Raw genomic sequence first — 12608 nt, forward strand, 5'->3', positions numbered from 1 at the left:
TGTCTTTCCATTGTCATTCTTAAAAGTATATCTCAATTTATGTTTTGTGTCGTACTGTTAGCACTTGTTGAGCTTTTAGCTCACTTCTTGCTTTACCCTGATATTACAGCTAGCAGCTATGGTTAGATTCAAGCAGACTGCCCGTAAGACCTGTGATGCTGATGCTTATGTTCGAGCTCAGGTAGAATAAGTAATAATAGTTGTGTGAGGACTCGGTATTTGTAATCAGATGTAATAGTTGGTAGTGTTGGGCTGTTCCAAACCCTAAACTGTAAGATCTTGGAGTTGGTTGTGTATTCTTCATTTAAAATATTGTAATAGCTATATTTATTTTGCTGTTTAAGTTGGGGGTGTGACATGTTTTGGTATCAGAGCTACGGTTTAGAGTCCCTGGACAGCCCAAATAGGTTATAGGATTTGTGTGTAGGTTATAGATATTATATGAGAGAGTAGGTTAAGTAAATTATTATTAATACTCCTCTTATTGGTTGTCAGCAAAGGGCGCATTCCTCGTCATCCTCTGGGTCGGATGACACTATTGTTTTCTCCGTGAATGCTGAGTTGAGGCGCGAGTTCGACATGTTTTAGGGCAAGTACGACCGACTGATAGACCGACTGAAGAACGTGTATCCGAATAGCCGAAACTACGAAGGGAAGCCCAAGGAGCAGATGATTGCGAGACTTGAGACCTTGGTTCAGTACGTCAACACTAAGCTTGAGGAGATGCCAGCGCACCGGGACCGTACCAGCCAGTATGTCATTCAGATGGTGGCGGATGAGCTCCAGAGCATTGTGAAGACGCTTCGAGAGGAAAAGACTACCAAGCCCCGTTCAGATGGAGTGGAGCCTTAGTTCTTTCCATTTACCTTTCATGTTGTTGTACTATCAGACTCTATGGAATCCCCAGTTGTTTCCGTTTTTCCTTTAAATAAGCCTGTTATTCCTAGAATCAGACTATGTCCCAATCCTATGTACTGTAACCTTTAAAATTTCAATAATTATGTGCTATTGTTCCATTTGCTCTCAACTGTTATTTTATGTTTTTATCATCATATCTGCTTAATTTGGAAACTTGACCCCATATGAAAATGAGAATGCCATGCGATACCCTCGAATCATTTTATCATTCATATCTGTTTTGACACAACTCTTATTTCAGGATCATGCCTCCCAAAAAGAAGAACCCAACAACCACCTTCACCACAGACCCAAATATTCTTCGACTACTGGAAACCTTGCAACAGTAAACCAATACTATAGCTCAACAACAACTAACTCTTCAACAACGAATTGAAAACCAAGATAACCGTGAGCCACACCAACCACCTGAACCACCAGTACCACCTAGACAAATTGTCACTTTCAAGGCTTTTCAGAATGTGAATCCACCTGTATTTCATGATACCACTGATCCAGTGATAGCTAACACATGGATCAAGGAGATGGAAAGGGCTTTTGAGTTGGTACAGTTAGGAGACGATCAGAAGACGCCGTATGCTACTTACTTCTTGAAGGGAGAAGTTATCTATTGGTGGGAATCAGTAAAGGCTATGGAAGTCACTCAGCAGGTTTCTTGGGAGAGATTTAAAAAGTTATTTCTGGACAAGTATTACCCTAAGTACATGTAGAATCAGATGGAGCTAAAATTTCTTGAGTTGAAGCAAGGGAACATGACTGTATTGGAGTATGAGAAGAAGTTCACTGAGTTGTCAAGGTTTGTGATAAAGTATACCAGCACTGAGGAGGAAAAAACAAAGAAATTTCAGCAAGGATTGGAGCCTTGGATCAGAGATAGGGTGGCTATGTTTGAGCTTGAAACTTATGCGGGAGTAGTACAGAAAGCTGCTCTGATTGAGAATAATGGGATGCAGTCAAGGAAAGAGAGGGATAACAAGAAGAGGAAGGTTCCATTTTATGGAGAAGAGTCTGAAGCTGGAAGTTCGCAAGATCGGAATGTAAAGAGGATTGGTTTCCAGAAGGGCGGAAATTTTCAAAAGAAGGAAAATTTGGGCAAAAGGCAAGAATCAAAAGGGAACAATCAGGCAAGCCAAGGGCAAGTTGGAGAAGACAGGTTCCAGAGACCGGAATGCAAGCACTGTGGAAGAAGGCACCCCGGAGTATGCAATAAGCTGAGCATGACCTGTTATAGGTGCAATCAGAAGGGACATTTGGCAAATGAGTGCAAGATGCCGAAGCCAGGAGTTACGTGCTACAAGTGTGGGAAGACTGGACACATGGCTAGGGAGTGTAAGGTAACAGGACCAGTCAAAGCTCTGATGAACGTGGCAAGTACCAGTGCAAGCGTGCCAGCTGAGGTATTGGCATTACCTCCACCACCCGCACCAACCCCGCAAGCAACAACAAGGACATTTGATCTAAAGATGAAAGATGCTGTTCAGAATTCTGAGGTGATAGCAGGTACACTTTTACTCAGTAATGTCAAAGCTAAAGTATTGATTGATTCGGGAGCAACAAGATCTTTCATATCAGAATCTTTTGTTGATAAGCTCCAATGTGAGAAAATGATTATGAGTGAGGTAGTAAATGTGGTAATTGCAAACCAAGAGAAGATTCCTGTGAATCAATTTTGTCCAAAGTATGAGATCGATATTTCGGGATATAAGTTTTCAGCCGACTTGATACTCTTCAAGTTGGGAGAGTTTGATATAATTTTAGGAATGGATTGGTTAGGAGAGAATAGCGCTCAGATTAATTGTAAGACCAAGAGAGTGTATTTAAAGACGAAGAGTGGAGAGAAGGTAGTATTTAAGGGGCAGAGGCAAGAGCAACTATTTCTTACAATCGTTCAGGCTAAGAAGTTGCTTAGAAAAGGTTGTGAGTCGTTCCTAGCATATGTAGGGGATTCAGAGAGAGGCAGCCTCAGCGTGGAAGATATTCCTGTATTCCCCGATGTGTTTCCCGATGAACTACCAGGCTTACCACCAGATCGACAAATTGAGTTTGAGATCAACCTTGCTCCAGGCACGGAACCAGTTTTAAAGGCCCCATATAGGATGGCACCAGCAGAAATGAAAGAGTTGGCGAGCCAGCTACAAGAATTATTGGATAAAGGAGTGATACGACCAAGTATGTCGCCATGGGGAGCACCTGTTCTGTTTGTAAAGAAGAAAGATGGGAGTATGCATCTATGCATAGATTATCGGGAGTTGAATAAGGTGACGATCAAGAACCGATACCCGCTACCAAGGATAGATGACCTTTTTGATCAGTTGAAGGGAGCAAAATGCTTTTCGAAGATTGATCTGAGATCGGGATACCATCAATTAAAGAACAAAGAAGAAGATATTCCTAAGACCGCATTCAGGACCAGATATGGGCATTATGAATTCCTAGTAATGCCGTTTGGATTGACCAACGCTCCGGCCGTATTTATGGATCTGATGAATCGAGTATTTAAAAAGTATTTGGACAAATTTGTCGTGGTATTTATTGATGATATCCTTATTTATTCTAAGTCGGAAGAAGAACATAAGCAGCACCTCTGGATAGCCTTGGAGATACTCCGACAAGAGAAGTTGTATGCCAAGTTCACCAAATGTGAGTTTTGGTTAAAAAAAGTTCAATTTTTGGGGCATGTTATTGGAAATGAGGGAGTTAAAGTGGATCCGGCAAAGATTGAGGCAGTTATGAGTTGGGAGAGGCCAAAGACTCCTACGGAAGTGCGAAGTTTTCTAGAATTGGCCGGATACTATAGAAGATTCGTCAAGGATTTCTCGAAGATTGCCACGCCATTGACCAAGTTAAACAGAAAGAATCAAAAGTTTGAATGAAGTGCAGAATGTGAAGATAGCTTTCGAGAGTTAAAGCGGAAGTTGGTAACAGCTCCGGTGTTGGTACTTTCAGATGATTAAGGGAATTTTATAATATTCAGCGATGCTTCACATAAGGGTTTGGGTTGTGTGTTGATGCAACACAGTAAAGTGATCGCATATGCGTCAAGACAGTTGAAGCCGCATGAGTTAAAGTACCCGACGCATGACTTGGAACTAGCCGCCATAGTGTTCGCACTCAAGATCTGGAGACATTACCTCTATGGAGAGAAGTGTGAAATCTACACGGATCACAAGAGTTTAAAGTACATTTTTACTCAGAAAGAGCTCAATATGAGGCAGAGGAGATGGCTGGAATTGATCAAGGACTATGACTGCTCGATAAATTACCATCCTGGAAAGGCGAACATAGTGGCCGATGATCTGAGTAGGAAGGAGAGATTGAATATGATGATAACATCAAAAGAGTTAACTGGAGAAATCGAAAAATTGGAATTGGAACTTTGTGCTTATGGAAAAGTTGAGGAAGTTTGTCGTGCAATGACCTTTCAGCCAACACTAGTGGAAAAGATAAAGAAGTGTCAAGAGGAAGTAATGGAAAAAGAGAAGAAACAGTTATCTGGAGAGGAGATTAATACTCAAAGGGATGAGCAAGGGATACTAAGGTTTTCATCCAGAATATGGATTCCCCATGTACCTGAATTAAAGAATGAGATCCTCCATGAAGCCCACAATTCGAAATTTTCAATCCACCCGGGAAGCACCAATATGTATCGAGACTTAAAGAAGAACATTTGGTGGCCAAATATGAAGCGAGACGTGGCAGAATGGGTTGCGAAGTGCTATACTTGTCAGAAAGTAAAGGCAGAACATCAACGACCAAGCGGATTAATTCAGCCCCTGAAGATTCCAGAATGGAAATGGGAAAATATCGCTATGGACTTTATAGTAGGACTACCGTGAACGAAATCCGGGCATGACGCAATATGGGTTATAGTTGACCGTCTTACGAAGTCGGCGCATTTCCTTCCAATAAATGAGAAGTCGTCACTGGACAAGTTGGTTCATCTGTATGTGCGCGAAATTGTACTAAGGCATGGAGTACCCGTATCAATAGTTTCAGACAGAGATCCCCGATTTAACTCGAGATTCTGGAAGCAATTTCAGGAATGTCTTGGCATAAAATTGAATATGAGCACGGCGTACCACCCGCAGACTGATGGCCAGAGTGAAAGGACAATTCAAACAATTGAAGATATGTTGCGCAGTTGTGCAATCGATTTTGCAGGAAGTTGGGACGACCATTTGCCGTTGATTGAATTTTCTTACAACAACAGCTATCATTCCAGTATCGGCATGCCACCATACGAAGCTTTGTACGGGCGAAAATGTAGATCACCAACAAGTTGGGATGAAATAGGAGAAGGAAGGATTCTCGGCTCGGATTTGGTACAACAGTTGCATGACTCGGTCAAGTTAATTTAGAAAAGGTTGCTTGCTGCTCAAGATAGACAGAGGAAGTATGCGGATCCAGCGCGTAAGGACGTTCAATTCCAAATTGGCGAAGCTGTGTTGCTAAAGGTGTCACCTAGAAAAGGGTTGATGAGATTTGGCAAGAAAGGGAAGTTAGCACCTAGATACATAGGTCCTTTTGAGATTTTGAGTCAAGTAGGAAAGGTGGCCTACGAGTTGGCCTTACCACCTCAGTATCGGCATGTGCATAATGTGTTCCATGTGTCATTGCTTAAGAAGTACAATCCTGACGCTAGCCATGTGATAGAATAGCAACCGGTTAAAATACTCGACTGGCAAGTAAAGAGTCTTAGAAATAAGTCAGTAAAGTTAGTAAAAGTACTTTGGAGGAACCCTAAGGTCGAAGAGTCGACTTGGGAGTTAGAGTCTGATATGCGTTCCCATCATCCTCATCTTTTCTCTTAGATTCTGGGGACAGAATCCCTTAAGGGGGAGAGGATGTTACGACCGACATTTTATATAATATTATTTGTGGATTGGGTATAATATTAAAGTCAAATGAAAATACATTCAATGATTATACGCTAGTGTGAGTGAAAGTTTCTGCATTATAAATTTGCTTTGTGTAGTATATGATTTTTCAAAGCAAGAGTTTATTTAATTTCTTTATTTTTGATTTATAAGGAATATTCTAAGCTTTGGAAAAATTTTCTTTTAAAAGCTATTTTGTTCACAAATTTTGAAAATGATTTTATAAAGTCTCTAAAAATCCAAGTTATTTTATGGTATAAATTTTATAATTTTTGAACTTGTATTTTATTTTATAAAAATAAATCATTATAAATTTTAGTTGTCATATTTATCAAATTACATAAGAGACCATGCATGCAAATCACCCATCTATTCTCTCAAAGGGCAAACAAGACTTTTCCAACCCCACTAACTCATTTGATTATTACCAAATTACTACCTTAGCCTTGCATGCAAAATGGCCTAACTTTAACCAAGGGACATTTTTATAAGTACTCACTTCCACTCATCATTTGTAAACCAAATAGCATAAAACAAAGAAATCAAAGTGGGAGAGGTCATTCTCATTCCACACTCCAACACCCCACAAATTTTCTCTCCTCCCCCTCCCACATTGCTCTCGGCCGAAGGCCAATTCCCCACCCCCCTTTCATTTTTCAATTCATTCTTCATCTTCCCAAGTGTAAATCTTTTACCTACATTCATCTTATATACTTTCCAAGTGTTTTGTGACTTGGAAGTTGAAGTTCCATGGATGCATGTGTAGTTCTTATGTGATCTCCAAAGAGAAACTCTTGATTCTTGTGAATTCAAGAGCTCTCTATGAGATATATTATGTATATGTGCTAACTAAGTGTTTTATGGAGATATCATGCTTTAAAATCCTTTGCATGCTACTGAAATTTCATTATATATTTATGTTTAGCCATGCATGCTAGTTTTAAGACATTAAAATGATGATCAACCATGTTTTGCATGCTACTCTTTTCGAAATCATGTAGTTATGTTTAAAAATCTATAAATTCGAAATATGTGTGCTTAAAATGAATTGTTTTCATGATAAATTTCTTATTAATACTTAAAAGAAGTTATATTTCATGATTATTAAGGATGAGTATTAGGTGCAAGTCGATTTTGCAAGCATTTAAAACTTTATGCCTAGCCGAAATCTTGTTATGTGCTTTCCATAAGTTGCATGTTATATTTTTAGTTGCATGTTGTTGTTTGGGCATGGATGATCTCACCCAAGTTTATTTTGAGAATAAGGGAGTTAGTTCATTAGATTACCATGTATAAGTCTTGGTTTAAGTATTGAGTTGTTGTTAGTTGAGTTTGTCAAGTCAAAACCTTGGAATATGAGACTTATAGTTTCTGCAGAAAAATCAGTATAGCACCCTGAGGTTTAGAGTGAGTTTTGACCATGTCATTGGTGTGCACTTTGAGGCCCAAGCTACCAGAAGTTAGTATTGGGAGTATATAAAAGGTTTTAGGAGTTGTTTGGAGGTTTGCATGTCATTTGATTAGGTGCACAAGTAGAATCATAAAATCTGTCCAGCAGGGGACAGTTTTGTTGTAACTTAGAAATAGGGAGATTTGACCATGTCATGGGTAGGCCCTCATTAGGCCCAATTGGGCCTTAGTTAGAGGGTATGTCAGAGAAGTTTTTCCAACCATAGTTCATAGGATATGAGCTAGAACCATGTGTCACAAGTTAATTCAAGTCAGAGAATTTTCTGCCCAGAAAAATAGGGGAACCTTGGACTTTTAGCTTAGGCCCAAGAAGGCCCAAGCCAGGCCCTTGAGCCACATCAAGTTTGTGAGATTCCCTTAGGTCAGGAGAGTCTTGTGTAAAAGTTTTGAAGGAAAACTTGTAGTTTAAGAGTGTCTAATGTACTCAAGAAACCATAGTTGTCATTCTGAAATTTGCACCAGTGAGCACTATCACTTATCACATAGTTTTAGAACACTTAGAAGTGAGTATTAGGTCGACCACCATAGTTTTAAGATAGTATAAGGTCAGTAGAGCAAAAGGAACAAGTGAGGGTCAATAGGTTTTGGATAATTTAGGAAAGGCACATCGAGTTAGGAAGCCAAAATTTGAAGACCTTGTCTAGTTTAGCGACCAAGTGACTTAAGTTGTGAGTCGAGATCATCCAAGTCTAGTGTTGCATTATGGTATATATGGTGTTATTTGGTGTTAATATATGATATGTGAATATGTGGCTATGTGTGTGCAATTATAATTTAAAGGAGAATATAAATTAAGTGCATATAGGCCTAAGTGCCATCCGTGTTTAATTTCGGGTTGTAAATAGGTTAAGATTGTAAGAATATATTATAATGAGGATTATTATTATTTATGTAGGATCTCGAGACGAGGGAAAAATTGCCATAAAAGTCGAGTGAAGCTCCAGTTGTTGCTCCTACCAGTCAGACCAGACCATCTTATCTCAAGGCAAGTGATTCAACTTGACCTTCGTATTTACTAAAATCTGTTCATATATATATCGATGCAACTATCCTGAGTCATTTTGATATATTTAAATCAAGCGTATCTTATGTTTATCTTTGAATTATATAGAAATGCCATGAACCCTCAAGTACTTATTGCAAGTAGATCAAAAGTCATACCATGCTAGTATACCAAAGTAATGGGATGCCATGATAAAATAGAGATTTGTTATAATACTTTATTGATCCTTTTGATTATCATGCTATTGATCCCTGAAAAATCTTGATATTGCACCCTGATGCTTTGATTCAACTCTTGAAATAACCTCGATAGAAACTTTATCTTGATACCTAAAAGCCAATCATTTCTTAAATTCATTCATGATTGTTTGATAACCCTATCCTTACCCTAAAGCTTGATACCATGTTATATCTTGAGCTGATGGTCACTTTCTTTATATTTTAACACCTCTATCCTATTTGGAACCAGTGATGCTTATCTTCTTGATGTTCTAATACCTATACCTTGTCTACAACCATTGCTTTAAGCCTAGTTTGGCATTATTCTTTCATATTATCCAATAGCCTTGCTCAATTTCCTTGTCAAAGTTCTTGTTTATGGAAACCTCTCAATTACCCTAATATAGTAAAGTCTAGTGGATCATGGCCCTGAGATTTAGTGTCATATTTCCAATGTTTCAAGTTGATCTATAATCCCTTGATAAAAATGTTTACAGTCAAGAGAGATTTTGTCATAAATCGTCATCAGTTTTTAAAATGATTAAAATGTGGATTTTTCAGTCCCAAAGGGGGATAAATGTTTTCTTTGAATGGTGGATCTGGACTGAGACGCGAGTCCTTTCGACACTTATATTAGGCTTAAAATTTGCCTAGGGATTCCCATTAATGTTTTAGAACCCAGCGAGGTTCGGGATTACTTCGCGGCTGATCACCGGCTATAATCCGTAGCGTCATAAAATGATTTTGATTAAGACAAGATTTTAAAATTGTTTTGATGCAAGCAAAATGATGCCATCTCACATAGTTTTTATCTCTCGTTACCTTTGGTTATGTCTTTCCATTGTCATTCTTAAAAGTATATCTCAATTTATGTTTTGTGTCGTACTGTTAGCACTTGTTGAGCTTTTGGCTCACTTCTTGCTTTACCCTGATATTACAGCTAGCAGCTATGGTTAGATTCAAGCAGACTGCTCGTAAGACCTGTGATGCTGATGCTTATGTTCGAGCTCAGGTAGAATAAGTAATAATAGTTGTATGAGGACTCGGTATTTGTAATCAGATGTAATAGTTGGTAGTGTTGGGCTGTTCCAAACCCTAAACTGTAAGATCTTGGAGTTGGTTGTGTATTCTTCATTTAAAATATTGTAATAGCTATATTTATTTTGCTGTTTAAGTTGGGGGGTTTGACAATGGAGTTCTTTAGTTAATCGTTTAATACCTTAGTGTGTGATGATTGTATGATATCTAGTATTGGTTGTGCGTATTCGTCTTATGTGTGTCACGGACATATAAGATAGGGTGTTAATCTCTTGTGAAGCGACAATGGATCTTGAGATTTAGAACTTGCCATGCTTGCATAGGTTCATGTACGAGTATGCATGATTAGTGGGTAACTCTAACCGTTTTATTCGCCCTGTGTAATCAAAAGGAATAACTTGTGCTTAAATCATTATGTTGTCAATTTCTGTAGACATATAGGGACTCAACATAATTGATGCCTATTCAACTTCTATCTTAATTGTGGATGTTTGGTAGAATGGTACTAGTACAATGAAAGTTGGCTTTTATCAGTTTCGTGTTATTCGATTAATATCATCACTGTTGCATGCTAAGGGTAATAACAATAGCTATTGAAGGAAGTGGTAATGAAGTTGTGATCTCATGAGTGTTTTAATATTGTTAATTTGAGTGTTAATTAAGTGGTTAATTATAGTAGTTAATTATAGTTAATAATTAGTTAATCAATCTAAGTGTTATTGTCTTAACATTGAGAAGTAATCATACACTGGTGAGTGAGTTAATTGAACATAATTAGTCCGAGTCTCTGTGGGAACGAACTAGAAAGTATTCTATATATTACTTGCGAACGCGTATACTTGCGTGTGTTATTAGCGCGTGTTTTCACCCTAACAAGTTTTTGGCGCCGCTGCCGGGGACTCGGCGTATTTGTTTAGTTTATGTACTTACCATCATTGGTCATTAGGACTCAGTGATTAAGACGTGTTACTTATTGTTTCCAGTTGTGTTTCAGGTACTTTAGCGAGCGTTTATGAAAACTCGTTCTCGAACTCGCAAGAGGACTTTAGATACAGCTGAGGAGATAGACGAAGTTCTTGATATTCCGGAGAAGATAGATTTAGAAGATTCAGATTCAGGAAGTGAGCAGAAAGAACCATTAATCATGGGTGATCGTATTGTTCCAGCAGATCCAGCTCTTATGGACTTTTCTCGGCCTAAAATTGATGACATTCAATCAAGCATTCTTCATCCGGCTATTCAGGCTAACACCTTTGAAATCAAGCCGGGCACTATTCAGATGGTGCAGAATTCTATTTCTTTCGGAGGTGCTGCGACTGAAGACCCCAACATGCACATAAGGAATTTTGTCGAGATCTGCAGTACTTTCAAATATAATGGTGTGACTGATGAGGCTATCAAGCTGAGGCTTTTCCCATTCTCTCTGAGGGATAAAGCTAAGGACTGGTTACGTTCTGAACCAGCGGGGTCTATCACAATTTGGCAAGATCTTGCGCAAAAGTTTCTGGTGAAGTTTTATCCAATGGCGAAGACTGCTGCTATGAGGAGTGCTCTTACTCAGTTTGCGCAGCAACCTACAGAATCTATGTGCGAAGCTTAGGAGCGCTACAAGGAGATATTGAGAAAGTGTCCACATCATGGAATGCCTGATTGGATGGTAATCACTGGTTTCTATAATGGTTTGGGGGCCCAATCTCGGCCCATGCTTGATGCAGCAGCTGGAGGCGCCTTGTGGGCCAAAAGCTATACTGAGGCTTATAATCTTATTGAGACTATGGCTGCAAATGAGCATCAAAACGCAACTCAAAGGATGATGCCTGGAAAGGTAGCTGGTATTCTGGAAGTCGATGCAGCTACAGCTATTGCAGCGCAGCTCCAAGCGCTATCTATGAAGGTCGATTCTCTAGCTACCTATGGAGTCAATCAGATAGCTATGGTCCGTGAGCTTTGTGCAGGTTCTCATACTACAGATCAGTGTTCTCTTGTTAATGAATCTGTTCAGTATGTGAACAATTATCAGCGACAACAGCAGCCTGTACCAGCTACTTATCATCCTAACAACAGAAATTATCCAAATTTCAGCTGGAGTAATAATCAAAATTCTATTCAGCAACCATATCAGCAAGGCGTAAGTAAGCAGTTCAATCCACCTGGATTCCAATAACCACATCATTATGCTCAAAGGCAATCATATCCTCAACAAGGAGGTGCAACTCCACCCTCTAGTGCTGATTTTGAGGAACTTAAGCTGTTATGCAAAAGTCAGGCGGTTTCTATTAAGACCTTGGAAAATCAAATCGGTCAAATAGCCAATGTAGTTCTCAATCGTCAACCTGTCACACTTCCCGGTGACACTGAAGTGCCAGGCAGGAAGGAAGCTAAAAAGCAAGTCAAGGCTATTACCTTAAGGTCTGGAAAAGTTGTTGAGGCTGAAAAAGCAAAAGAAGGAGAAACTGAAGTTGGAGATGAAGAAGCTAAGGAAAAGGAGAAAGCGGCGGAACCAAGGAAGACTACTGTTGGACACACTCTGCCTGAGGGTAATATAGGGGAGAAACAGCTCTATCCTCCACCACCTTTCCCTAAGAGATTGCAACAACAAAAGCTGGATAAGCAGTTCGGTAAGTTTCTGGAGGTGTTCAAGAAACTTCACATCAATATACCTTTCGCTGAGGCTCTGAAGCAAATGCCTAGTTATGCGAGATTTATGAAGAGTATTCTTTCAAGGAAGGTGAAACTGGATGACCTGGAGACCGTTCCTCTAACGGAAGAATACAGTGCTGTGCTGTAACAAAAGTTACCTCCAAAGCTTAAAGATCCAGGTAGCTTCATCATTCCTTGCACCATTGGTAAGTTATCTTTTAACAAGTGCCTTTATGATTTGGCAGCAAGCATCAATCTGATGTCGTTATCGATATTTAAAAAGTTGAATTTGCCTGATCCAAAACCCACCTACATGTCTCTACAATTGGCTGATCGTTCTAGTACTTACCCAAGAGGCATAGTGGAGGATGTGCTAATAAAGGTGGATAAGCTCTTCTTTCCTGGAGACTTTGTTATTCTGGATTTCGAGGAAGATAAGAAGAT

At 39.3% G+C, this 12608-nt stretch overlaps 1 non-coding gene across 1 annotated transcript; it reads right to left on the reverse strand.

The window, feature by feature from the left end:
• Nucleotides 1–11061: 11061 nt before the first annotated feature.
• LOC141715740 (small nucleolar RNA R71) lies at nt 11062–11168 on the reverse strand. The gene has a single exon (XR_012572491.1). It is a non-coding gene; the product is annotated as a small nucleolar RNA R71 (small nucleolar RNA).
• Between the last annotated feature and the right edge of the window lie 1440 nt (nt 11169–12608).

This window comes from Apium graveolens, chromosome 3, assembly GCF_009905375.1.
Source record: "Apium graveolens cultivar Ventura chromosome 3, ASM990537v1, whole genome shotgun sequence".
Classification (NCBI taxonomy): Eukaryota; Viridiplantae; Streptophyta; class Magnoliopsida; order Apiales; family Apiaceae; genus Apium; species Apium graveolens.